The 25,034-nt window shown below is 50.0% G+C and overlaps 1 protein-coding gene across 1 annotated transcript in view; it reads left to right on the forward strand.

Moving 5' to 3' along the window:
- The first annotated feature begins 1,045 nt into the window (after positions 1-1,045).
- Positions 1,046-25,034, forward strand: part of LOC144105465 (growth arrest-specific protein 2-like) — a 237,009-nt gene continuing 213,020 nt past the window's right edge. Inside the window, exon 1 of the mRNA XM_077638585.1 lies at positions 1,046-1,488. The gene's annotated coding sequence lies outside the window, so the exon portion shown is untranslated. The remainder of the gene's footprint in view (positions 1,489-25,034) is intronic.

Below are 25,034 nucleotides of genomic sequence, written 5' to 3' on the forward strand. Positions count from 1 at the left end.
ATGCAAGGAAGAGCTGCCGCCACCGGCTAGTGTTCATTCATTTCCGAAATGTGTATGAAAATTGTGCGCGCATGACAGTGACAAAAAAAATTTGGAGGACGCTTAAGCTTCGCCCTTAAGAGCAGTACGCGAGAGCGTGTTACACCATTGCCAAGGAATCCACGGAACCCCATCGTCCTTTGGTGCGCCCCCATGCCCGGAAAATTTAAATAAAGGAAATATATCTTGGTGGACACCCGAACCGCGCCGTAAGGCAATGAAAATTAAAATAATTTTGTAAGATAAGGACGCCTGTCTCACATATCTCGGTGGACACCCGGACCGGGCCGTAAGGGAAGGAACTTGAAATGAAAACGGAAAGGAAATGATGCCTTTCTCACAATTCTCGCTGCACACCCGTACTGCGCCGTAAGGGATGATAATAATTGGTTTTGGGGGAAAGGAAATGGCGTAGTACCGGTCTCATATATCGGCGGACACCTGAGCCGCGCCGTTAGGGAAGGGATAAAGGAGGGAGTGAGAGAAGAAAGGAAGAAAGAGGTGCCGTAGTGGAGGGCTGCGGAATAATTTAGACCACCTGGGGATATTACGGCGCGGTTCAGGTGTCCACCGAGATGCGACATTTTTCACTCAACGGCCAAAGACGCCGTCGCCGACGACACCGGCTTTTCTGCGACAGGAGCTCCTTAACGCTGTCGCGTTAAAATGACAGCACCAGTGACATGGTGGCGTCACCTCTTGCAAATCCACGTAAACATTGCACCAAGTTGGAATCAACCGTGTCGCTAAACCATCGAGAGATGGCGAAATGTGCACGAAAATTTGCTGCGAGCATGACTGCGACACGACCGGACTCGAGTAGCGGCGGCAGCGCGCGCTTAGCGCTCCTCTCGAGACCGGCCGTGACTGCGAGAAACAAAATGGCAGCACCAATGACAATGTGGCGCCGCCTTTTGGACATTAACGCGAACTCTGTGCCAACTGGGAGCAATCGTGTTCTAAACCGTCGAGAGATGGCGACACCACGCCAAACCGGCTTGCTGACGCATTGTTCAGCAGAGCATGGCCTAGAACTGGGCGGGCTAGATTCTGTGTATGTGCCTCAGCTGCCGGAGAAGCGTCGTCGTTGTGTTGTTGCCCACCGGCGTCTCGGAGGCAGCGAGAGCGCGCGCGTTGCCTGTCCGTTGTGTGTGTGTCGTCCCGCGTGCGCCGGCGACGAAGCGGCGTGTCTCTCCCGTGTTGTCGTTCGCTGCTGCTTCTGTGTCGGCCTCGTCTCGTGTCTCCTCCTCGACGAGGTGTCTTGTGTCGTTCCCAGTGCACCGTCGTCGTGATCCGTGCCGTTCATTCTTGCTCCATCAAGAAGCGACAGCGTCCGGCGTCTTTCTTCCCCGACCAGCGTCGTCTGTGAGGCGAACAATGCGCCTTTGGCGCGGTGCGTGAAAGGGACGTCACACGCTTCACAACTGCCGGATTCCAAAAAAAAACAAGGTAATTATCTTCAAGACCGATTTGCTCGATTCAGTAACCGCTTTATTTTTGCTAGCGTTCCGGTGTCAGAAGTTTGTGACGGCGTTCCCAAACAACAAAAGACTGGCACTGGGCGAGCGGCAGTGGCTATGTATGGCGTGCAGTTTTGACAACCAGCGGGCCCCTGCTTTCAGCGTGGTCAAAGAAAACGCGTTGGCCGGCTGCGCGCTGTAATTTTTTTTTGACTGGCACAATGCGTCGTCGTGCCCACTGCATGGATTCGGCGCTGATGTTTACTTTCCCACGGTGTCGGGGCGTCGCGTCTCCCGTGTTTGTTTCCAAGAACGCAGCTGCGGCGGCGCGAAGCGTCACGAAGGTTGACTTGGAACGTGGTGCTTTGGCAGCGTGGTCTCGTGTTGCACGTGTTTCTTGACTAGCTCTAGCTTGCGGCCATATCGGGCACTGCCCACTGCCGGGAGCAGGCGAATGCGTCCGTCTTTGGGGCAGTTCGGTGATTTCCGGTCTGATGTCGCGACAGTTGTGCCAGCGCGCTGCGAAAACCCTTGCTGTTCACGTATTTAAGAGACGCAAATGGAGCTTTTATTTGCATCATTAGGAGTGCAAGGCATTAGTGAACACGCCTGTGTGTTATTATAGCCATGACTCGTGCTTTCCTGCGCGGTTTGCAGTCTTTCTTGCTGGCACTAAATGCCGGGCAAGAGTCACGGGAACTAAAAATTCACGCTGCTTTTTTTATGAAATTCTGATTGATTCTTCCTGTAATGGATTTTATCGACTGTTACCACGACAACTCATATCTCATCACTTTCAGCGTTTCTCAGAACCCATCTCTAAAATAGCCCCGCATATCCGTGTGATCACCTTATCGCGTCAGCATCGCCTAGGACCATCAATTCGAGACGTAAATAGTCGGTAAATGCATTTCCTCTAAGCTTATATCGGCAGGCACCAGTCACTTGTCAGCGGGCAGGTCTAGTAGCTGAAAATGGGTATACGATGTCCTCGCGCATAGGACGTCATAGCGCGCGGGCGATTATCACCTCCCAAAAAGAGGATGTGTGTGCAGGGCAAGACGTGACAGCACCGGAAATAGATCAGTCTTGGCCCAGTTTCCTTTCGGACAGCGGAGCTCAAAACAAATCCCGCATCCGTCGCACGCTTCTGTCCTATTATCCATATCGCTTTCTCATGACGCCTCAGTCGATTTTGGTCGTCGTCTGATTTCGACGCCATATCGTAGCTTCCGTCTTCGAGCGGGAAATGGCTTCTTCGATCTCGAGTTCCCGAGAGCTTTGTGCCAGTGCTTCTGAGGAATCATCGTGGCACACTGATCTCGTTAAGCGCTCAAATCGAATCAGAGACGCTTGCCTTTTTACTGGATTACTTGCGCAATGCCTCCGTTCTGTGTCCTCGTCTTCTGCAGCGCTACGATTTGTTTATCGCGCCTCGTATTCATTTCCGTTTCCTTTGGCCCCCAGATGAATAGCGATGCCGTTTTTTAGGAACAGAACAGTGGGAGCATCACGGGCGGAGGAGTCGCTTCCGTTGCTTGGTAACAGTCTCTCAGCGGCATCGACTGTGCGCGGAGGGGGTGTTGACCTACATTTCCCACCGCTGCGGGACGCTCGATGCATCTCCGTTTTTCTTTACTTTTTCAGTTCTTAAATTCCGATTCCACCGGCGTTGTTCCTTATTCGTCTTCTACCTCTCCCGCTGGTCTCGATACGGACCCGCGAATATCGGCGCAGTTTCGCGCGCTTCATAGGCCTCGTACTGCTCGACGTTGCGACGAACGAAGAAATGGAGGGAGCTAGGGGTATGCTTTACGGCGTTTGCCGGCTTCTAGATGTTTTCGTTCTGCGGAGTTTCTAAGTTACCCGCGGAAGTTTTCATTCGTTTATTTTTCTTTAAATTCGGAGTTTTTTTTTTTTTTCTCTGAAGGTCGTCGGACCGTGGCGATCGGCTCGTAGTGGCCGAACCGTATGATTGCGCTGCAGTATGTATAAATAAATAAATAAATAAATTGCAGATCGGCGCGCGGCCGTCTTGTGTGTATGCCCGCGGGAGCTTAACGCTTGATCGGCGTTCACCGATGCGTGCCTACGTAGTAAGTACGTGACTGTGACTTGTATAGTAGTAGCAGCAGCGTACACCTCCGACATTTTCAACGCGGTGTTTGATTCTGCCGGCTTCGAAAACATTAAAAAAACGCCAGGTGCGACGACGTCCAGATTTCTGAAGTCAGCGGCAATGGCTGTCGGAATAAAAGCGTTGCAGGAAAAAAAAAAGCGATCTTTAAGAATCCGGACTACCTGAGGTAGCGCGGTTGTTTCCGCACTACATCAGTGACCCTGTATGTTGTGGCGCAGTCTTGACCTTCGAGATCTGACAGGGCGTGCGTATTTAAGTTTGACGCGAAGAGGTCGTCGCGCTGAAGCGTTTTTCTTTCCTTTGGTCCTAGGCGTAGGAACGAGCCAAGCATGAAGTGGGTCAGGGTGCACCGTTTTGGGCGCCGATTGGACTGCGGGTTCAGAAAGTGACTGACGTGCGGGTGAGGGGTCGGTTGGGTCAGAGTAAAATTGTTCTGAGACAAGCCATTGGTGCCCTGCCGTCGGCGATAGCGCCATACAGCTGCTGGGTGGATTCCTGATTGTTATCTCTCTGCTGCTGGAGATAGCCCGGGCGACTATCTAGCCGTCCGGCCGTGCTTCTTTAACCTGATGACTTTGTGACATCGTTCTGTGGGGCTGTAACTGAGTTATATGGTGCGACCGATAGGAGACAGGGGGTTGGGCAGGTCGAGCTACGCAAGGGAAGGCGTAAAAGCAACATCTTTGCAACTAAGGGCCTTGGAGGGGAAGGCGCCCGGTCGAGACCTTTGGAGCCCTGCGATCGTAACGCCATCCTGCGTAGAAATGTAAAAGCAAAGAAGAAAGCATCCAAACAGCTAACAATGTTTAAAACTATCTTACGAAAAAGGTTTGTCTTGTTTTCCTTTTTGGGCAGATATTTATGTACCACGCTCAAATCCGGATGGCCGGAAATATGGTGCAGCAAAAACCGGTGGCCAAGGTGATAAACAGAACCCGCTGATGCGATAGATCGTTGGTCGAGGGAGTAAGATACATGAACGATCCGACTGAAAGAAATCTATAAAGCATTCCACTTCGATTTTTAAACCCTTTCTCAGTCAGCCTTTAATCAATTGCTAAAGCTCAACGAGTGCTAAAGCTCAACGAGTGTTGAGCTTTCAGCTGCACTGTATAGCAGCGTCGCTACTTTGTTAAGCTTTTGTTACTTATGTGAATGGAGGCGCCTTTGCTGGAAAGGCCTTTCAGGAGGTACAGGGGTGTTAGACTAGGCGGCTTTGTCAAAAGTCCCCGGTAACACGGCACTGCTCCCAGTGACGTTCTAAATAAACGCTTAGCTGCTCCAGTGCTTCGAGAAAGCTGAATACGTAAGTTAAACTGATGTATGGTTTAAAACGCTCACAAACGACGACATCCGAATACGGGTAATACACGGACGGTAACTTAGTAATACTTGCAGTGGGGCTAGTTGGTGCATGTTTCCAGAAAAAGGCTGTAGCGCCGAAAAAGACAACACATAGCAAGCGAGGCGGCAAGTTGGAGTTGGAAGCTGCGCCTTTCCCGTCTCGCATACTTGCGTTGTCGTTTTCGGCGCTACAACCCTTTTCTGGAAATACACGGACGAAGCACGCAGGGCAGAAATGAGCCAAAACCAGCTGACTTCCGTCAGTGCGATGACTTAAGCAGAACTCTCCGTACGCAGCGCCTGCAATTGTCTGTCGTGGCGAACCGCGTGTCCCTCACGGCGTATGCGCATTGGTCCTTATAGTCCCGCGGTTTTGATGTGTTTAATAATTATAATTTCATTCCTTGGCGGCGAGAGACGGCCTGCGCACGCGCTACGAAAATGGCTCACGAATTCACTGCGCCTGCTATTTCCCGTAATAATTTTCTTCACCAACTAACTCTTTCACAGGGGACACCTTTAGCATACGCCAAAGTATGGTTATGCGTCACGGGAAGCATGGAAAAACTCCGATATAATCGCTTATTGTTTGTTTTACTTGACTACAGTGCTGAAGCCAGCCTTCCTCAAGAGCTAGGATGACAAAAAATGTTGAAGCAGCGATTATATTGCAGTTTTTTCATCCCTCACGTGAGCTATGACCACACTTAGACGTCACAGTCATCGTTCACCCGTTGAAACTGAAAGAGGACTGGGAAGAAATTGGATAATAATAATTGGTTTTTGGGGGAAAGGAAATGGCGCAGTATCTGTCTCATATATCTTTGGATACCTGAACCGCGCCGTAAGGGAAGGTATAAGGGAGGGAGTGAAAGAAGAAAGGAAGAAAGGGGTGCCGTAGTGGAGGGCTCCGGAATAATTTCGACCACCTGGGGATCTTTAACGTGCACTGACATCGCACAGCACACGGGCGCTTTAGCGTTTTTCCTCCATAAAAACGCAGCCGCCGCGGTCGGGTTCGAACCCGGGAACTCCGGATCAGTAGTCGAGCGCCCTAACCACTGAGCCACCGCGGCGGGTAGAAGAAATTGGATTATAAATTATTTAGAGGTCGTAGGAGAATACCAGGTGGTATTCAACGTATAATATTTCATTTAGCATCATTACGAAGAAGAAAACACGCACCCAAAAGTTGGGCGTCTATGCAACTTTAAGGGCACCTTTTGGCATGCCAGAAATATAAACGGAACCAAGCTTTCTTTAACCTACATTGAATGAACCTACAATAAATGCAGCCAAGAATTTATGGCAAGTAATAACAGATTTCACGCAACCCCAGGGATAAGCTTGCGAAACCTATCGCTGTAAAGTAAGTCTTGTGACTTATAGGTTCTGATACTTCGATGAAATCGCTATTTTCACCATATTCGACGCTGCACTTGTGGTTATGACGCAGGAATCTCTAGCCCGCCGCAGTGGCCGAGTGGTTAGGTGTTCGGCTACTGACCCGAAAGAGAGAGAGAAACAACTTTATTGATTCGAGCTCGACGTCTGCGGCGCCGTCGATGGGAGTGGTTCCCTCTTCACGGGACCCATATGCTTCCCTAGCCGCCTGGCCCCTGGAGATCAGGACGAGCTGGTCTTCCACGGCGGGGCTGGTTTCCCATCGCTCGGTAAGGGAGGACGAGGGAGGGTGTCGGGTAGTGGGGCAGGTAAGAGAGGGGAGGATTGCCTTGACGATACTCCAATGACGTGTTGCAGCGTGCCTAACTGAGTCTTGCAGAAGTACATTCCTTCTCGTACCTTTCCGGGTACATCTTGTTCTAAAGGTAAGCGTGTGGGAAGGATCCTGCCTGTATCTTCCTGTAGTCTCTAGATCGCCTGCTGTTCTCTGCTAAGCGATTTGTGAGGATCGGGGTAACGTCGCCTCTCCGTCTTGTAATGGTTCATCATGTCCCTATAACTAATTATGGACTGTGTCTCACCTTCCTCTACCCGGTGTTCCATCTGACCCGAAAGACGCGGGTTCGATCCCGGCCGCTGCGGTCGAATTTCGATGGAGGCGAAATTCTAGAGGCCCGTGTACTGTACGGTGTCAGGTGGTCTAAATTTGCGGAGCCCTTCACTACGGCGTCTCTCATAGCCTGAGTCGCTTTGGGACGTCAAACCCCCATAATCCAAACCAACGAAGGTATCCCGAGCTGCGAATCCCAGAGGGAGCAGTGTGACGCTGGCCCAAGGCGTGGTGGCAGTTTCTGGGGCGTCGTTTGTCATCGTCGCCAGAAACTCGACTCCCCCGTGCGTAACGGCGCTAGGATCGCGTCGTAAAAAGTGACGACGGCTAAGGAACCAGCGCCGGCGCACGCTTGACTCGGCGCCAGCTTCTTTCGCGAAGTAGCGAGCCCGACCTCATTCCCACGTCGCGGACTGGAAATTCTGTCGGGGCGTATTTATTTACTCATTGCATCGTGAAGCCTTTATAATGGGCCCTGGAGCGGCGCGCATTGTAAATATAGCGGTCTAATAGCGCTGAAGTGACGATTGAAGTGGGATGTGAAAACCCCCTCTGAACCGCGCCGTTCCACGTGTTCCTCCACCGATGAGTGCGTCAATGCGGTGCAATAGCGTTCGTTGCGTTGTTGAACGCCACCGGCAGCTTGTCTTGAGAGCAGAAGAAAGACGCCCGCGCATCATGCTCAGGCACTTGTTTCTTCACTCCACTGATCATTGCGGTCGTTGCTTGTCGACTACGATATGACTATAGTCAGGTACAACTCAAGAATGCAGCGCCGAATAACCCTCAAGTAGCTCCCTCCAGCCAATGGCTTCGACCATTTTTCGTGATTCAGAGACTAGGCATGTTAGTCGTTCGTTGTTCGGGCTAAGGGTGATGAGAGGTTAAGAGGGGAGGTTGAAAACACAGTTTCGGGTCGCTGGAGCCGAGGACAAAGGCCCCTGTCCTTTTCTTACCTAGCCTCTGCTGCAGTGTCAGAACTGGACGCTGCCATTGGCAGGACGAGCCTGGTCTGAGGGGCATTCGCCGCTGCATTCTTGAGTTGTATGTGACTATAGACACCGGATCATATTAGGTTTATTTCCATTCTGCTCCTTTTTGAGCCTACTTTATTCGCCGAGGTACTGCCGGGCTCACTTTGACTCTGGGAGCTACCAGTCGGCACCGTGGATGAGTACGGCAGAATAGGATAGAGTGAAGACGACTGTCGTAATATGCCGGCCTTGGCAACTCAAGGGTGCGGATTTCGGTGTCCCACGGTACGTTCGTTGCCTTTTTTACTTACTCTTCGGTGGAGGCTCAGCTTGTTGGGAGCTTCCAGTATGTTCGCAGTAAAGGACACCGCGGTGGAAATAAGTCTGCCAAGTTTATCTCCAACTCGTACGAACCCTAACACACATCCTTTTTTTGTCGGACGTTATGGCGTGCCTTCCATCGTTGGATGCATCGCCGGCACAGCTGTGTGTCCTGTCAGGCTGTTTGTTGCATGTACCCTGGTGCTGGCAGAGCGTGCGTGTTCGCATCGCAGTGATAAGGACACAGCACGTGCCTTAGTTGTTACCATTGCGCATACTCTGCTGGGCATAGAATGCAACTATATAGTTCGCAGATTGCATGCAATACGTAGCAGAGACGACATAGCGGCCGTCATGTTTAAGGCCAAAGAGGGAAGCGAGAACCTTGGCGCGCACACTGTGGAAGCTAGCTAGCCTCAGTACCCCAAGATGGCGCTCGTGACGTCACGCACAAGTTGTCTGTACACGAGCGGAATGGTTCGCGGATGCGACGTTGTTCCTGGTTTCATTGAAGTGTCAATGCCGGATCAGTCCCGACCACGCCTCTGCCTTGGTGCCACCCTAAGGATAATTTCCACCGTTTCATAGGACACTGAGGACAACTGCACCCAGTTTTCTACTTCGGGTTGTCTGCCATATTATATATAGCTGTGGAGATGTAATTCGGCCGCAACAGACACCTACTAATTGCTGAGGAAATTCTTGATAAAAACGGAATGTTTATTTCTTTTCGACCAACTCATCGAAGCCCGTGACGTTAGTGATGATGTCAAGAGTATAATAGACTCTGATCAGTGATTGTCGACTGGAAAGGAACTTATTAGCCTCAGAGACCTGCATTCAGACAAGCATTGAGTCTCTCGCAGCTTGCTTGCGAAGGCGGTGTGTGGCACCAAATACCTGTGTTTCATATTCTGGCCTTTTTGCATTATAAGAGCTCCGCTTGTGATGAAAGCAGCCTCATTGCCGTTATAATTGGGTTCTAATTGCCGCTCAAAGAATGCCGTTCATTAGAACGGTGTAATCTGTCGATACAGGCGAACTTGAGTTGGCGATCCTTGGTGTTCCTTTAATTATATGTCTGACCGTGCGGCCTTTTAGTTGACCTTGTTTGGTCGCCCGACGCAGAGTTGGTAGTCACGAGTAAAGAAAACAAATAGGAAAAAAAATGGAGGGACATACTAGCGCTAACCTCGTGGGTGTGGTCACGCCTCCTATTCGGGGTAAAGGGCGTTTTCACTGAGCCGGAGGTGCAGGCCTAATTGTAGTTTCCCCTTGTGTTTAGGGCACGAACATATGACGCGGCTTGTGCAGTCGCGCTCTCCCTGCAACTGGTTTCCGAGTCGGCTGCCTTTGTAGAACCGCGCACTGACTGAGACGCTGCTCGGATTGCCGATCGGAAGACATCCGCGCAGCATAATCTGCATCGCTTTTTACAAAGCACCTACAATTTCATATCCATGCCAGAGTCCTGTGATGCACGTCTGTCGTGTGGCGTTCAAAAATAAAAAAAAGGAACATTGCTGCAGCCAGGCCGAAATTACAAGTAACGTAGTGCTTTGCATATAACTTTTTTTTAAGAATTGTGTTGCTATATACGGGAAGTCGGAGTTGCCTTCCAAGTCGGTGACTTTGAATCACTTTCCTGCTCCCAGCGGCCTAACAACTGCCTAGTATCTCGCGCTTGACCGTCAGATCTTTTTTTATATTGTAATTTAGATTTAATTGTATTGCTGGGCGTACGCATTTCACCAAGTATGTGTCGTAAAATTTATTTGCATGCTTCGGAAGGTGTTGAAATCCGTACCATTGGAGAGCACTGAGAAAGGTCGCTCAGCAAGAATTATAGGTCATATGGGTTCATTTTTTTCTGTTTGCTTTCGCGGTAACTCCCAGACTTAAGAAAAAAAATATATCTTGACTAAGGCTGACAAACCGAAAATTTGCGCGAGTCTGAAGAGCGGCGTGGTGGCGTAGCCTGTAAGGGTGATGTGTTTGGGGATTCCGAGGCCTCCCGTTGCAGGCAGGTTCTCGAGTCTCCGCAGTCTCCAGCAAGGAAACACGGGTGAAATGCCTGGATTTTACGAGTTGCATATGTTTGTCCAGAGACGCGAAGGGTTTTTGTCGGTTCGGTAAAAGGAAGATCGGAATCATGGACCCGCAGCTAATCCGATGTGTGTTATGTTGTTTTGGCTGTATTGTCTCTGCAGAGGTCGCCGGAGCGGTCGACTGCTTTCGAATTTCACTTTCCTGTATATGGTCCGCGCTCGGGGCGCGTGAATGTTCCCGACTGGATTATTTTCAGCGGGCCACTGGCCATCTGATATAACCGCGAGCAGAAATGATGGGACTGTAAAAGGGCTGTAACGCGGCATGTTTTACGATTCGCGTGTTGAGCAGTGATACGGCCGCTTAGCCGGCATGCACTTTAGTCGGCGCTGTAGGGTATAGTGGTTATCTCCTCTTTTGTTACCCCGCACCGTTTTTGGACGGTCTTCTAGGTCGTTTAGTGGGGTAAACCTGTCTCTCATGCGATGTACACGGAGAACTGCGGAAGCCTTTGTGGAAACAAACTGGGAAGGGAGCGAAGCCTTGCTGTTCAGGAGCTTTGCACCTGCGCGCCGCGTTCCGGGAGTGATTTTTTTTATTTTATTTTTCCTGTTATCTGCAGAAATTTGTCGAGAGGTTGAGGGATCTGTTTTTTTTTTAAATTTCATGAAGTATTCAGAAACATGCTGCGTTCAGGTTAAAAAAAAATAAAGCAAAAAAATGGAAACGAATTTGAATACCTTCAGAAAGGACGGAGGTGGGAAGGATTAGAAAATAGAAATGCAGCAAGAGGCCGTTAATGGGAGACGAGATGTTAGTTAAATAGCGCTAGTGATCGCACATTTGGGGAGAAAGTAATAAAATAATCGATTACAACATCCTGTCTGCCCCACTTAGTTGCGCGCCCTTGAAAAAAGGAATCCTATGTTGACTTCGCTTATTGAAAGTGCCTTTTCTTCTGGAACTTGTCTGTTTTTGTTGTTCGATTATCCGTTTGTGTACGTCTGTGTTTTCGTCGCAAGGCAGAACTCCAGCGTCAATTTAATTTTGTTTATAAGCTTTGTGTACACGGCTGCTCAGCGCGTATTCAGTCCTGAACGTGTCGGCCGCTACTGGTTGTTTGTGGCGAAGTGTACAAACACGGCTGTGTTGCGATATGGTCGATATGAATTTGCAGCCCTCTGCCACGAAATACCTCATATTGCTGCCCACAGTGTTTGTTAGGCACGAAAGTATTGATTCATTGTCCTTATTCTTAGTGGTATGTTATGTACGTTGCAGCAGCTGCTGTAAGAGCCACATGCTTTCGTTCATATGTGGAATTCTGACGCCCAACAGACTGTGCGGGGAGAGGTGCCATAATCCGCGATAGGATCTCCTTGTGCGGATCCTTGCGCAGCCAAGGAAAGCTACTGAGGTTACCCGGCCCTCTTTAAAGCTTTTACTTGCAGCCATTTATAAAATTTGTGTATGTGTTCACTGGGTAATATTAATGTTTAAGGACCGCTAGAGCAAGGATGATTCTTGCATTCCTATAATATTCAACAAAAGACCTTTCCTATACCTTGTTCTTGGCGCATGATGGCCTCAGTTGTCTATGTGCCATAAAACAGAACAACAATCTCCTTGTGCGGGTTCAGATAAGACAATACATGCAAGCGTCTGGGTCAAAATTTAATCGGCCCGTTTTCGACACCTTCTGCCTCAAGATACGGCGGAGTCTGGCTTCTGCGACTTTACGGTTGTGCGCGAGGTGACTCGGTTTTGGCCGGAAGCCCGGCGCCATATCAAGAGTCCTTACGGGGCCACTGGGGTCAATGGAGAGCGCAGTCGGCCGGACGAGCTCTCTGGCACTCGCATTCAGCGCGCTCTGCAGTCTCGTTTGCATCCAGTCGCGGCTGCTCCCAGCCGAGTTGGTGCCCTCCCTACGAGAGAGAGTACGGTCAATTCACGACTGGGCGATTTACGCGCCCGAGGCGAGCTCGAGGTGTCATCATCGCTCACGCCACGGGTCTTCCGAGGTGGAGGTCCCGCCGATGTGGAGCGCGCGCGAGGTCGCATCGCCACAGCGCGGTTAGCTAACCAGCTGGCCCAGCTGTTGGTCGGAGATGGGGGCCGAACTTTCGCTAGTCTACGGAGTCGTCATTGACTCGGTCGGTCGGTCGGCGAGCCTTTCAGAAAGCCGTCCAGGTCGGTCTCGCTAACCGCGTTTGAAAAGATGAAAGGGCCGGTCTTGTTCAGCGAAACCACCGCGGGAAGAAAGCAGCTGAGAAGGCTGTCTACCCCCCCTCCCCCTTTTTTTTCTGTATGCGTCGTCTGGCGCGAGCTGCGCCCAAGCAGGAAGTCGTTGACTCTGCCTGTTCTTCTTGCCACTTGGTTTATCGCGGCCCGCGTCGTTTTGTTAAACAGCCAGCCAGCCAGCCGAGAGAGAGGCGACAGCCAGCAGGTCTCTCTTTCAGGTCCACTTCTGTGGACGGCTTACAACCCTTCCCCAGTGTCTCACTCCCGGACCCACCGCCGGCCGGTCGTCCGTGCCAGTCCTTTGGAGAATGGCCCCGACTTGTGTCTCTTCGTTGCCCTAGCGCCTGCTTTTTCTAATTTATTTCGTTTATTTTCTGGCCGACGCGCGAAGAAATGCGGGATTCCTTCTTAACCCGTTTGATTCCTCCAGTTGACTGCGGCCACTATAGACACCACCGAAGCCCTGACACCGTTGGTTAAGGGCTTTTGATAAAGCGCTTATAAAGTGCATGTACCTAATGCCTGCTTTACTTATCCTTCGCTTTCACGCTGAAGAGCATTGGTTAAAGGGTTGTACCCTTTCCCTCGGTTCCTCGATAAAGATTTTTACGACCGCTTTCTCTCCACAGTCAGAATATGCATTCGCAGAGGAACAGGAGGAGGTTGAGCGTCCGGGAATTTCATTGGTGGCATAGGTCCGCTGCAGTGCATGAGGAGGCTGAGCTTGTCCCAAATTTGCATTCGCAACTGAACCGAAAGCGAAGCGGGTTTGTAACTCGTCGAGTCAGAGAGTTCAGATAAGGCGTTATATATCGCACCCCCCAGCGAGAGCTCCAGGGCCGGAGGCGATTATACCAGCGTCTCCGCCGCTTTCGCTCGTTTATGGAGAAAGTCGATGCAGTTGGTTGCAAACTGGTTTCGGCTTCAGCTTTGGCCCCGGCAGCAGCAGCGCTCGTTCCTGTTGCTTGAAAGCACAACACTGAAAGAAATGTTGACCGGCGTGTTTTTTTTTTACCATCTTTTCGATACTATGCAAATGACGCGCTTTTTTTTTTTTGCGTTCCTATCCTCATTGACATTCTCCTCAGGGCCTACCTATTTGAAGATAGCGCTGCCGGCGTGGTGGTGTCGGCTATGTGCGCGTTCTGTCCTGCATGTGTGCCCCAGTTGGCCACGTTCGTGATGTCTGGAGGGCCACTGGCGCTTCCTCCGTAGCGAAGTGTTCCTGCGGATAACTTATTTACGTCTAGTTGGCTGTCACGTTTTTCCTAACTCTGGTTTATGTATATGCACAGAGCGGAGACGTGGTTCGCATTGTATATGTAGGCCGCGTTTCAGCTTCGCAAGCAAACTGGCGCGGGTTGATTAATGCACTCGGCTTTCTTCGCCCCCGTGTAATGACGGCGGATTGCGGCGTCGCACGAGCGAGCGTATATTAATGAGCGAATTGTTGAACGTGCGCCGTATTATTCCTGTGCCACTTGTTGGTCGGCTGTTGATTTGGAAGTTCCTGGAAGGCGAGCGGCGGTATTTGCACGGCCGTACCTCTGGACTCTATTGAGTTGCGCGTAATTTGGCGCCTTCACGAGTGTCGAGCATATCTCCGAGTCTCGGCGAAGCTGAACCTATGCTGATTATTCCATCTCGATGCGTGACTTGCGCAGTTTGTCGCGAACGTTTTATACGTTCTTGTTTTGGCGCGCGCTGCATTGTAATGAACTAGAAAATACAGGAGATCGCCCAAACTCTTACTCGAGCCAATAGCCCAGCGGTATAACTGAATGCGTGGACAAGCGTAAGGACGCTTTGGCGGTGTAATGGTGCTCGACTCGCAGTGTTTTTACAAAGCCTGGCCGTATATTCGGATTTCGGATTTTACCCGATTCTTGCACCTTCAAGTGGCTACAGCCTGGCAGGATATCGTTACAATACTGAGCATGGCCGGCGAAGTGAGTGAGTGCAATAACTTTTGTTTATCCAACGAGCAATTTGGGGATCTGGTCCCCCCGCCTAGACGACAGCCAGTAGATGTAGGGCTGTGGCAGCGTCATCGGCCCGTTGGATGGCCCAGAGTTGATCGTTTGGGTCTGAGCTGAGCTTAAGGAACTCCCGTAGCTTCTGATTTGGGCCATTCCATGCCAAACGTCCCAGACGTTGCGCTCACCATCTCCAATTTGTTCAAAAAAATTCATGGAAACTTATCCTAATGTGCGTAATGAAATCCTGAAATTCTTTTGCCGAAAAAATGTTTCCGTGAGGTGAGGGCAATTTGCTTATTTATAAAAGGAGAGAAACCGGGCACTGCTCAATAATTAATAAAAAAATCATATTTGAGGAAAACGCTGCACAATTTGGCTCATAGACATTTACACAGATTCTGGCTTTCATTATAATTCGTAGCATGCAACTTTATACGGTATAAGTATTTTTTAAAAATCGAAGAAAAGTTTGAAAATACCATTTTTTTCTGTTTTTTTTTAATATCAGCTCGCTCTCGGATATTCGGGAATAGCTGTTTTGTTTCTCCGCATGTCTAGTATCTATAATAAATGTTACAGGTGATGAAACTGCGCACATCAAAGTAAAGAAAAATACTAAAGTTGGAAAAAGTGCGTTCTGAGCCAAAAACAGTCGTTAATTTGACCCTGAGGTGGTCCAAGTAAAAAAAAAACACAAAGAAAAGCTTCTTACGCAGAACCGTTTGTTGCCTTTATATCTGAAATTTTTATGGAGGTAATTTTTCTTTAAACCGAGACAAGAATTTTTGAATTTGAGCTCTCGCGCCGCAAGTTGCGTCTTCTTTCAACGCCTCTTCACCGCAGAACACGGCTCCTAGCATGGAACAACTCATGACCAGATAACAACTTCAGTTTGCCGTCATTGGCTGTCGTGCATTTATAGAGCTGGAGCTAAAGAAGATATCGCGTGACATTCGGCGGATAATATTCAATCAACGAGATCGTATTTGCTTTCGACGTTCGAACAGACCTACTTTGGTGCAGGGCTGCCAAGAGAAGCACAAATTGCTGATGGTTTAGCTCTGGTTAGCCCTGGTCGAAAGCGATGAGCTGTATCTCCGTGGCTACATTTGTGGTCGAGCGACTGGCGGTTTCCACATTTTTTTGTTTGTTAAACATTTTGCTTCCATCGAAACGACATTAAAGGCGCTGACACAAAACAATGTATATTTAATATAGCTTCGGTGATATTTACAACTGTATTATTGGTCGTTGTATACGGAGATATGGACCCAAATCCGGTTCCAACGGACGTCGAAACCGTGCAGACAACTTCATAAAGGCAAATTGGAAAATAAATTAGGTTTTTGGGGAAAGGAAATGGTGCAATGTGAAGCAGGCGTCAGTTCCTTTTCTTAAAACGAACCTTGATTTCCCTTCGCTTACGGAGCGGCTTGGGCGTCCACCTGGATATGCGAGACCGGCGTCATTTCCTTTCCTTAAAACCAACTTGCATTTCACTTTCCTTCCTTTACGGCGCGATTCGTGTGTCCACCGAGATATGCGAGACAGGCGTAATTTCCTTTCCTTAATAATAATAATAATAATAATAATAATAATAATAATAATAATAATAATAATAATAATAATAATAATAATAATAATAATTGGTTTTGGGGGAAAGAAATGGCGCAGTATCTGTCTCATATATCGTTGGACACCTGAACCGCGCCGTAAGGGAAGGGATAAAAAACGAACTTTCTATTCATTTTGCCCGCCGCGGTGGCTCAGTGGTTAGGGCGCTCGACTACTGATCCGGAGTTCCCAGGTTCGAACCCGACCGCGGCGGCTGCGTTTTTATGGAGGCAAAACGATAAGGCGCCCGTGTGCTGTGCGATGTCAGTGCACGTTAAAGATCCCCAGGTGGTCGAAATTATTCCGGAGCCCTCCACTACGGGACCTCATTCTTCCTTTCTTCTTTCACTCCCTCCTTTATCCCTTCCCTTACGGCGCGGTTCAGGTGTCCAACGATATGTGAGACAGATACTGCGCCATTTCCTTTCCCCCAAAAATAATTTATATATTCATTTTGCTTCCCTGCCAGACGCGGTTCTAATATCCACCGAGATATATGAGACGCGTCATTTTTTTGTTTGACCTTTAGCTATATTCAAGGTCAGACTTGCGGCCCCCGCTGACAGCTCGCTTATCTGGCGTAGTGAAGCATTTCGCTTCAAAACGAGGGTATCCAGCGTGCTGTCTCGCATTGACCACGAGGAGGGATGACCAGCTGGCATGGCAGGCGTACCACAATTCATTTATTTACATGCGAATAAGGTTGCGAAGAGCGCGCTCCTCGGAGCGCACGTGAAGGTACGAAGTGCACACCACTGCGGCGAGTAACGCGAGACGGGCTGGCGGTGAACGCGGCCCGCTCACGCGTAGGTGCGTCTCCCGCATGAAGGTACTTCGCCAGCATAGTGGCCCGTCTACAGTTGTCACTGGAGTATTAATGCAGAAATTGCACCGATTAAATCAAGTGCAACCAAAACATCACATCGGAAACAACCGCGCGAGAGCCTCTGACGGCCGCGAGGGTCAGGTAGCACGTGGTGATGCTACGTCGCGGATTGTCTCAACACCGGACCGCTCTGGTCATTTTCCAGATCGGCGCCGAACGAGCTCTTATGCTGGTGGTTACGTCTGTCATAGCGCCGACAAGAATGACTGACCGCGACAGAACCACACCGAACAACTGTAGCGCACTTGGACTTGTGCCGCCGCGGGAGCGTTAAGGAAATCTTTGTCCCACGAATACCTGTTCGACTACTTAACGTTCCCATGCTTGCCTGCAGTGCAAACATTGCTTGAGAACAAGAACTCTATTTCGTCTCGCCAGACTGTCAGTAGTGTCGTGCTTTGCGGTGAAGAGGCGTTAATAGACGACACAACATGCGGTGCGGGAGCTCACCTTCAAAAATTTTCTCGCTTTAAACAAAAAATTACCTGGATAAAAATTCGAGAAATAAAAAGAACTGAACTCTTCTAGGTAACCCGCTATTGTTTGTAGTTTTACGTGGCCTACCTCAGGGTGAAATTAACGACTGTTTTTGGCTCAGAACGCACTTTTGCAACTTTAGTATTTTTTTTACTTTGATGTGCGCAGTTTCACCACCTGTAGCATTTATTAGAGATACTAGACATAGAGAGAAACAAAACGCTTTTTTTTCGATTTTCCGGGAGTAAGCTGATATTTACATCAAAAAGCGACAAAAATGGTAGATTTTCATACTTTTCTTAGATTTTTTAAAAACACTTATACCGTATAAAGGTGCATGCTTCGAATTATAATGAAAGTCAGAATCTGTGTAAATGTCAATGAACAAGAATTGTGAAGTGTTTTTAATTATAATTGGTTTTGGGGGGAAAGGAAATGGCGCAGTATCTGTCTCATATATCGTTGGACACCTGAACCGCGCCGTAAGGGAAGGTATAAAGGAGGGCGTGAAAGAAGAAAGGAAGAAGAGGTGCCGTAGTGGTGGGCTCCGGAATAATTTCGACCACCTGGGGATCTTTAACGTGCACTGACATCGCACAGCACACGGGCGCCTTAGCGTTTTTCCTCCATAAAAACGCAGCCGCCGCGGTCGGGTTCCAACCCGGGAACTCCGGATCAGTAGTCGAGCGCCCTAACCACTGAGCCACCGCGGCGGGTGAAAGAAGTGTTTTTAAAAAAAATGTGAATTTTTTTATTTATTATTGAGCAGGGCCTGGTTTCTCGCCTTTTCTAAATATTCAAACTGCCCTCACCTCGCGGAAAAAATTGTTTCGGCAAAATTATTTCAGGCATTCATTATGCACATTGGGATAAGTTTCCATGAATTTTTTTGAACAAATTGAAGATGGTCGAGCGCAACGTCTGGGACGTTTGGCGTGGAATGACCCATTTCTAATCTTTCGGCCCGTGTGGTGCGCCTGGGGCCATTCCCTTACATAATGCGTGCGAGGTTTGATTTTTCTTTGCACAATTTGCGTTTGTTCGTGTGCCCAGGGTAGTAGTGTCTGTATTCCAAGACAGGCGAAAAAGCAAAGCAAAATCAGGTGCATTGACCCAGTTGAACGAGATGAACCAATCGTACCAGAGAAGCACTGGAATCACCACAGTCCGCCAGCATTCTCTGAAGTGTCAATGTTTTGAAGCGTGTACGGGAGCTGATTACCGTATATACGCACTATCAGGTCTGAAGTCTTCACAGTGTTTCAGTGCAACCGCTGATTCCCACTAGTGCATCCACCCGGCACCCGACGCTTCGGAACCAAACCTTTCTCAGCGCATAAGGTGTATCTAATGGTGCATCCCATATGGAGTCTTTACTATGCCACAATGTACGGAGCATTGGATTTCCTTCGACATCCATTGTTCCTTAAGTAGGGCGTCGCAGCAGCAGGAGCAGCTCACGCCTCCGAACTTCTCAAGATAACAAGCTTTGCACCAGTAATTCTATTTCTCTTTCCACCTTTACCGCAAACCGGGCGAACGTGACCTGCTTGTACGCGCAGTGCCGACGCAGCGCTGAAAGGGAACAGCAGCTGCCCGTGTTTCGTGCGCCGACGGACGAAGGAGGCGCGTCAATCGATTACTACCCGCACAATGAGGCACCGGGAGAGCATAAATCTCTGCGCGCTTCGCTCTCTCCCGTGGAGCGCTTCAATCGCCGGCATGCCGCGCTCGCGCGGCGTGTTTGCTGTGATGCTGGCTTCGGAGGAAGCAAACAGTTTGACCGGCGCCAGCTTCCATCGCCGTGTGTTGTAGCTTCTTCCTTTGGTACACTGGGGAGAGAAAGTCCGCGAGTCGGTGCAGCTGCGTTTGAGGTCGCGTTCATATACGACGGACCCCCGTTGCTTCCTTTCTTTGGGTGACATTCCGCCCGGGTTTCGCAGGTGTCGCGGTTTAACGTATAAGAGCGCGAGGCATGTTTGCAGATTTGAAGGCATTTAGCTTTGCCATTTGGCACTCAGGCACGCGCGTTGCAGACGCGCGGGCTTTCATGTGCTCTTCAGGCTGTACCGCGATGCAGGTGTGTTGGCGGTGTTTCTTAGGGGAGGGGGGGGGGGGGGTCGTGGTTGTCGCTTTTAGCCTGTCGCAACGAAGCGCTCCCTCTCTCAAACGGTTTCTATTAGTGGGGCGGTGTTTCTAAGAGGGGGGGGGGGGGGGGTGAGTCGTGGTCGTCGCGTTTTGCAACCAAGCGCTCCCTTTTCACACGGTCTCTATTAGCTGATACTTGTGAATGATTTGCGAATAAGCATGGAATGAGCGAATAATTTAGGGCACAGCATTTCATCATCTAAAACAGCGCGATTAAGTTTTTATACATGCATTCTAAGTGATTCGTGTTGAATGAAACGGAGCAGCCGTTGAACACGGCGTTCTGTTCGTTTTGTTTGGGAGCCGTAGTTTCGTCTGTAGAAGTCGATCGTTTGCGCAAATCACACGCCTGGAGGGAAGTTCGCGGTTCCTTTAATGCCTCTGAAACGTGTAAAAACGGCCTCTTCAGTGGTTCGACAGTATCCTCCCTGAGGAGGGGGAAGCATGAGGCATACACTCGCCAAAAAAAAAAAAAAGGCTTCAAAACATTACGCATCGGGTCCCTTACGGACTATGTTTTAAAGCATCGTTTGGCGGGTGCAATGTTTCATTCTACCGGCGAAGACATTCCTAGAATCGTTGACAGCTTCGACCTTCGGACGAAACGCGCTTTCTCCGAATTAGTGGCCGGAGGAACGCACACCCCGACGAGGGCGCACCGCGCCTGCAAAAAAAAAAAAAAATAAAGAGAACCAACGGAGATGCCAGAGCCACCGACTGTTCACAGAAGAGAGAGGACCCCGCGGAGGCGTCCCCCGCTTCGAAGGGGAGAGGAGGAACCTCACGCGACCGGGGGAAAAGGAAGACGGACAGAAGGAGAGACGAGTGGACACAAGGGTGGACGCAACGGCAGCAGATCAGTTGGTACAGGCCCGATCTTCTTTGAAAGCGTTTGACTTATACCCCTGCCACACGGCAAATTTAATGTCATTTCCATCGAATGACATTCGTTCAAAACGACATTAGTTTGCTGCCACACGAGAAAATATAATGACATTCGATGAAACGACATTAGGTATCGAATGAGTTTGGGAACTCATTCGCCAGCAAACTCCGAGCTAATGTGTTCCCTCGACACCAGAGACTTGGTGAGAATATGCACCGAACATAAAATTTCAAACGCGACACAAGCATTATAATATTTCAACGCCCGTATAATTCTGTGGTCGTTCATTTATTTATATTATAATACCGAATAGCACCAGAAAAATAAAACTGTCACTCTCGCTACCAGCCAACCGGAATGAACGAGCAGGCTGCGCTAATCTGGCCTTTGTACAGGGCCAGCCTGCTGCGTCTTTGTGCTCGCAAGCATAGACTCGCAGCGATCGCATTCCGCTGCCGCGAATCCATTGCACAAAGCGACGTAGTGACGTCCGCCATTTGTCTGCCGCCGCTGGCTGAACTTTGGCTTGGCTTGGACTCCTGGTGGATAGCAGTGATCAACGCGTTATTGAAACGAGGATTAAAATTTTGAAATCGGTTTCCATTCGCAAAACAATACTTTTCGAAACATATTGAAGCATAGATCGAAATGTTTTTATGCTGCACTTTTTCTCCATCGCAATCGTCATCATTTGCAAATGGCATTACTTTTGGCAGTGTAGCAGCACGCAGAATAAATGACCATTAAGTCGAACAAATGTCATTCGATGGGAATGACATTAGATTTGCCGTGTGGCAGGGGTATTACATCCTTCTAAATCTTCTGAAGCGACCTCAATAAATCAGTTTTCCAACATCCAGTGAGTGCCTGAGAACAGATCAGTCTTTTGTCCGTGAAAAAAAAAAAAAGTATTCTTAGCTGCGGCATCTTGTCCAGTACTAGAGACCACATAGCCCAGGTTGACCCTTTTGCTAAGTAATGTGCGCCTTGCTTATGCTACGCCTTATCGGCGTGGAGGAAACAGTCTACAACGCGCTGTTACACTTGTCACCTGTTCGTTCGTGACTGGCAGTTGCGCGTATACAAAACGAAAGCAAAGCGGAAGAGCAGTAAATAGCACTCTAGGAAGCCCAGGGGTGTAAATAAACAAAAAAAAGAACAAAGGCGGGGCGCTGACAGAATAGTTGCCACCGAAGGTGATTGACGCGCTAGCTTGCTGCGGATTTGCGGTTCGTTCACCGCTCGATTCCGCGTTGACAGCGCTGTGCTGTTCCGCCCAGAAGCTGTCTGGGCAGGCCGTCGACACCCGAACCGGCGTTGTTCGGGTCAGCGACGTTTCGGTTTGCGGGTTTCGGCCGCTCTCGGAACTCCTTTTTTTCACTTTTAGATAATATCTCCCTGTTGTTATGGCAAGCCTGTTACACTTGTGGCACAGGCAGAGGCGCTTTTATTTTTATTCTTTTTATTGCCTCACTATATATTTATGTTGTTATGGCACGTGGGGCGTGACTCGTGACTGCTGTGGTTGGCACTTGTTTTTCATTATTTCTATTTTGTGCGAACCGTTAACAATTACAACGGTTGCTGTGTGTGAAGAATTTCGTGGATCCACTATATTGTCGTCGTCGTTGTGTGTTAGCGGTGTGTCTTCGATAATTTTAACATAGTGACGAACTACTCAGTGATCACGGGATTGCCTCTGACCAGTAAGAATGCGGCGTAACCATCTACCGTCCAATGAGAATGCCACACGTGGTCGTTTGATCGATGTTAGTGGAATTTGAACCTTGAAGCAGGCCCTCTATATAGGAGGAGGTTGGGTACTCTATGCCTGTCCAGAAGACTCGCCCGCAAGCTGTGAATAAAAAGCTTGCTTGGGCGAGGTAGTTCTCACCGTGGTAAGGTCACTTGGTTGTACGACCGACGTATCGCAACCGGAGTTGTTCTCCGTACTTCGACGCTCCGAGCGATCCGTTCCTTTACTTGCGCATGGTAGGACACAGCAGCTGTGTCATGCCACAGTGCCTCTGTTGCCGGTTCGCACCATGCATTTCCTTGTAGCTCCCAGCACATCCCGTCGTGCATTGCGGTGTATCTTGGTCGGGCGGGTATTCTAGCTTCTCCCAGGCGCCCCAAATTTGTGCGGCGAGCAGCCTAGCACAGTTCTGGCACGATTTCTTCTTTTGTTTTGCATGCTGGCGTAATTTGTCTCGGTCCTCCGCGGGTGACCTTCCAGAGCCGTGACTGAAGACTTCTCTTTCCTTCCCAGCTGCTCGCGTGTCCCTGGTCTTTAGCCGACGCTTTGTAGCCTGCCGTTCCTGCTCTAATCTGGCTTACTTTCAATGCCGTTTCCCCGCTCCGACGTCGTCCTCAGTCCTGGTCGCTTTGCACTTTTCTTGTTATTTCTAGGCCTGAAAAGCGTCCACATTGTGCCTCGTGTCATGTGCTGTCCGCTCAGGTACTCCTTGGGCTTCTCGCCCTCCCGCGGAGTGATATGATGGCTACAGCCTTGGCCAATTCATTTCGCCCTCTGATGCCGCTGTTGATCAGGTGACTCTGTCTGTTTACATATTCCCCATAGCGCCCCCACCCTTTGGCCAACATAATCACTTCATTTGGTGTAGTCCATGAGTCATACGCAGAAGAGCCGCCGCGGTGGCTGCGTGGTTATGGCGCTCGGCTACTGGCCCGAAAGACGCGGGGTGGATCCCGGCCGCGGCAGTCGAATTTCGATGGAGGCGAAATTCTAGAGGCCCGTGCACTGTGCGATGTCAGCGCACGTAAAAGAACCTCAGGTGGTCGAAATATCCGGAGCCCTTCACTACGGCGTCCCACACAGACTCAATCGCTTTGGGACGTTGGATCCCCATAAACCATGATTTTCCCTCCGGATCTTATAGAAGGAAGTAGTGTCTGCCTCCTTTTTAGTTTTTATGATTACGCTTGAAGGCCATCGCTGGACGCTCCCGCCTCAGTTTATTTTTCCTCCTTAATTTAGATGCACAGAAGGCAGTGGGCTGGCCTGGTCATGTGACCACAGCAGGAACATTTTTAAAGGCGGAAAATAGTAATTCATACACGATCGATGCGGTAGAGCGTGCATTAGCATTAGTATTTTCCCGGACAGAGGAACCGCTGCTGCTGGCTCCGTCAATCCAGTCCTTGAATCATCGTGTGACACGCCGTACCCCCACTGCACTGTTCCCTATCCTCCACCCGTCGCCTTCCCTCTCCTCTCAAAGTGGAGAGAGGATTTCCCTTTGTTCATTTTGCCACCTGGCTAGCGAGGCTTCAGATGGACGGACGCACAGGTTTTTTCAACTTGGTGGTCCTAACGCTAACGCAATCAAAAAATCAATTCCAGGCCCGGAACAGGGCCCCGCAAAAGAAAGCGCGTCGTACTCCAAGCCTGCAGTCTCAAGAGCGCCGTTTCATGGAGGCTTAACTCGATATCGTTCAAATGGTCCGACGCCCGAACATCGAGCTCTTCGTCCGTACGCACTTCGACGACGCCAGCACCATTTACCATGTCCCTCGCGCAGCTACCTCTGTGAGAACGTGCTATCCGGGTCACTACAGGGACCGTTTGACGGTGTGGTCTCCATGGTAAAGTTTACGGACCGTTCTTGTTGCGGGCCAAGCAACTTGCCTAGTGTAGTGACAAACCAGCCGACTTAGGTAGCCGCCCGTTACGTCCAGGAAGACACGGTACGCCGCCTCTGCCGCTGCCGGGACGAAGGCTGTCGGAAGACCTTTCATCGCGGCCAAACCGAGCGTGGAGACCCGACCACAAAGAGCCAGACACACGACAAACCGCCAGGCGCGCTTCGCGACGCATCGCGCGTGTCTGTTTGTGTCGAGGTAGTAACAACCGCGCCTTCCCAGTCCTTGCATCCACCTCCCAGTTCCTGGTGGTGGGCCAAGGACATTGACTCTCCACGGTCTCTCCCCCGCCTTTCTGGTCTTGCCTCTTTCTTTAGAAAGCTTGCGCGTCTTTGTCGGGTTAATGCGCGGGGCTTGGCTGTTATGCGTCGTCCGCACGTCGGCTGTGTTCGCCGCGGGTGATTTGACAGAAGCTGACGGCCTGGATATACAGCGCGCTTTTCTCGGTGGCCGAGGCATTTCATCGTTGCCTTCGTCGAAGTAATCATCATCATCTGCGCTTACCACCCGCTGGGTCTTCAATTTCCGCCCGTACGCAAACGTTTTTTGCAAAGGGGGGGCGACCGGGAGGCCGTGTCTTGCGCTAAGACGCGTAACTCACATATACGCGCTGCGTGGAATGCGGATTTTCCACTTTCCTCAGCTGTCGTGTCTGCGCGTTGCGCACGCCTTGTCATCCTCACTCCTCCGGGTCTGTGCGCGCGTAACATTGATTTCACGTCTCTCAGTTACTGCGTGATGACGGACGCCACAGACCGTGCGCGGAACAATGCCTGCTGGATTTCTCGAACAGCCCGGG

The sequence above is a fragment of the Amblyomma americanum genome, chromosome 9 (assembly GCF_052857255.1).
Source record: "Amblyomma americanum isolate KBUSLIRL-KWMA chromosome 9, ASM5285725v1, whole genome shotgun sequence".
Taxonomy (NCBI): domain Eukaryota; kingdom Metazoa; phylum Arthropoda; class Arachnida; order Ixodida; family Ixodidae; genus Amblyomma; species Amblyomma americanum.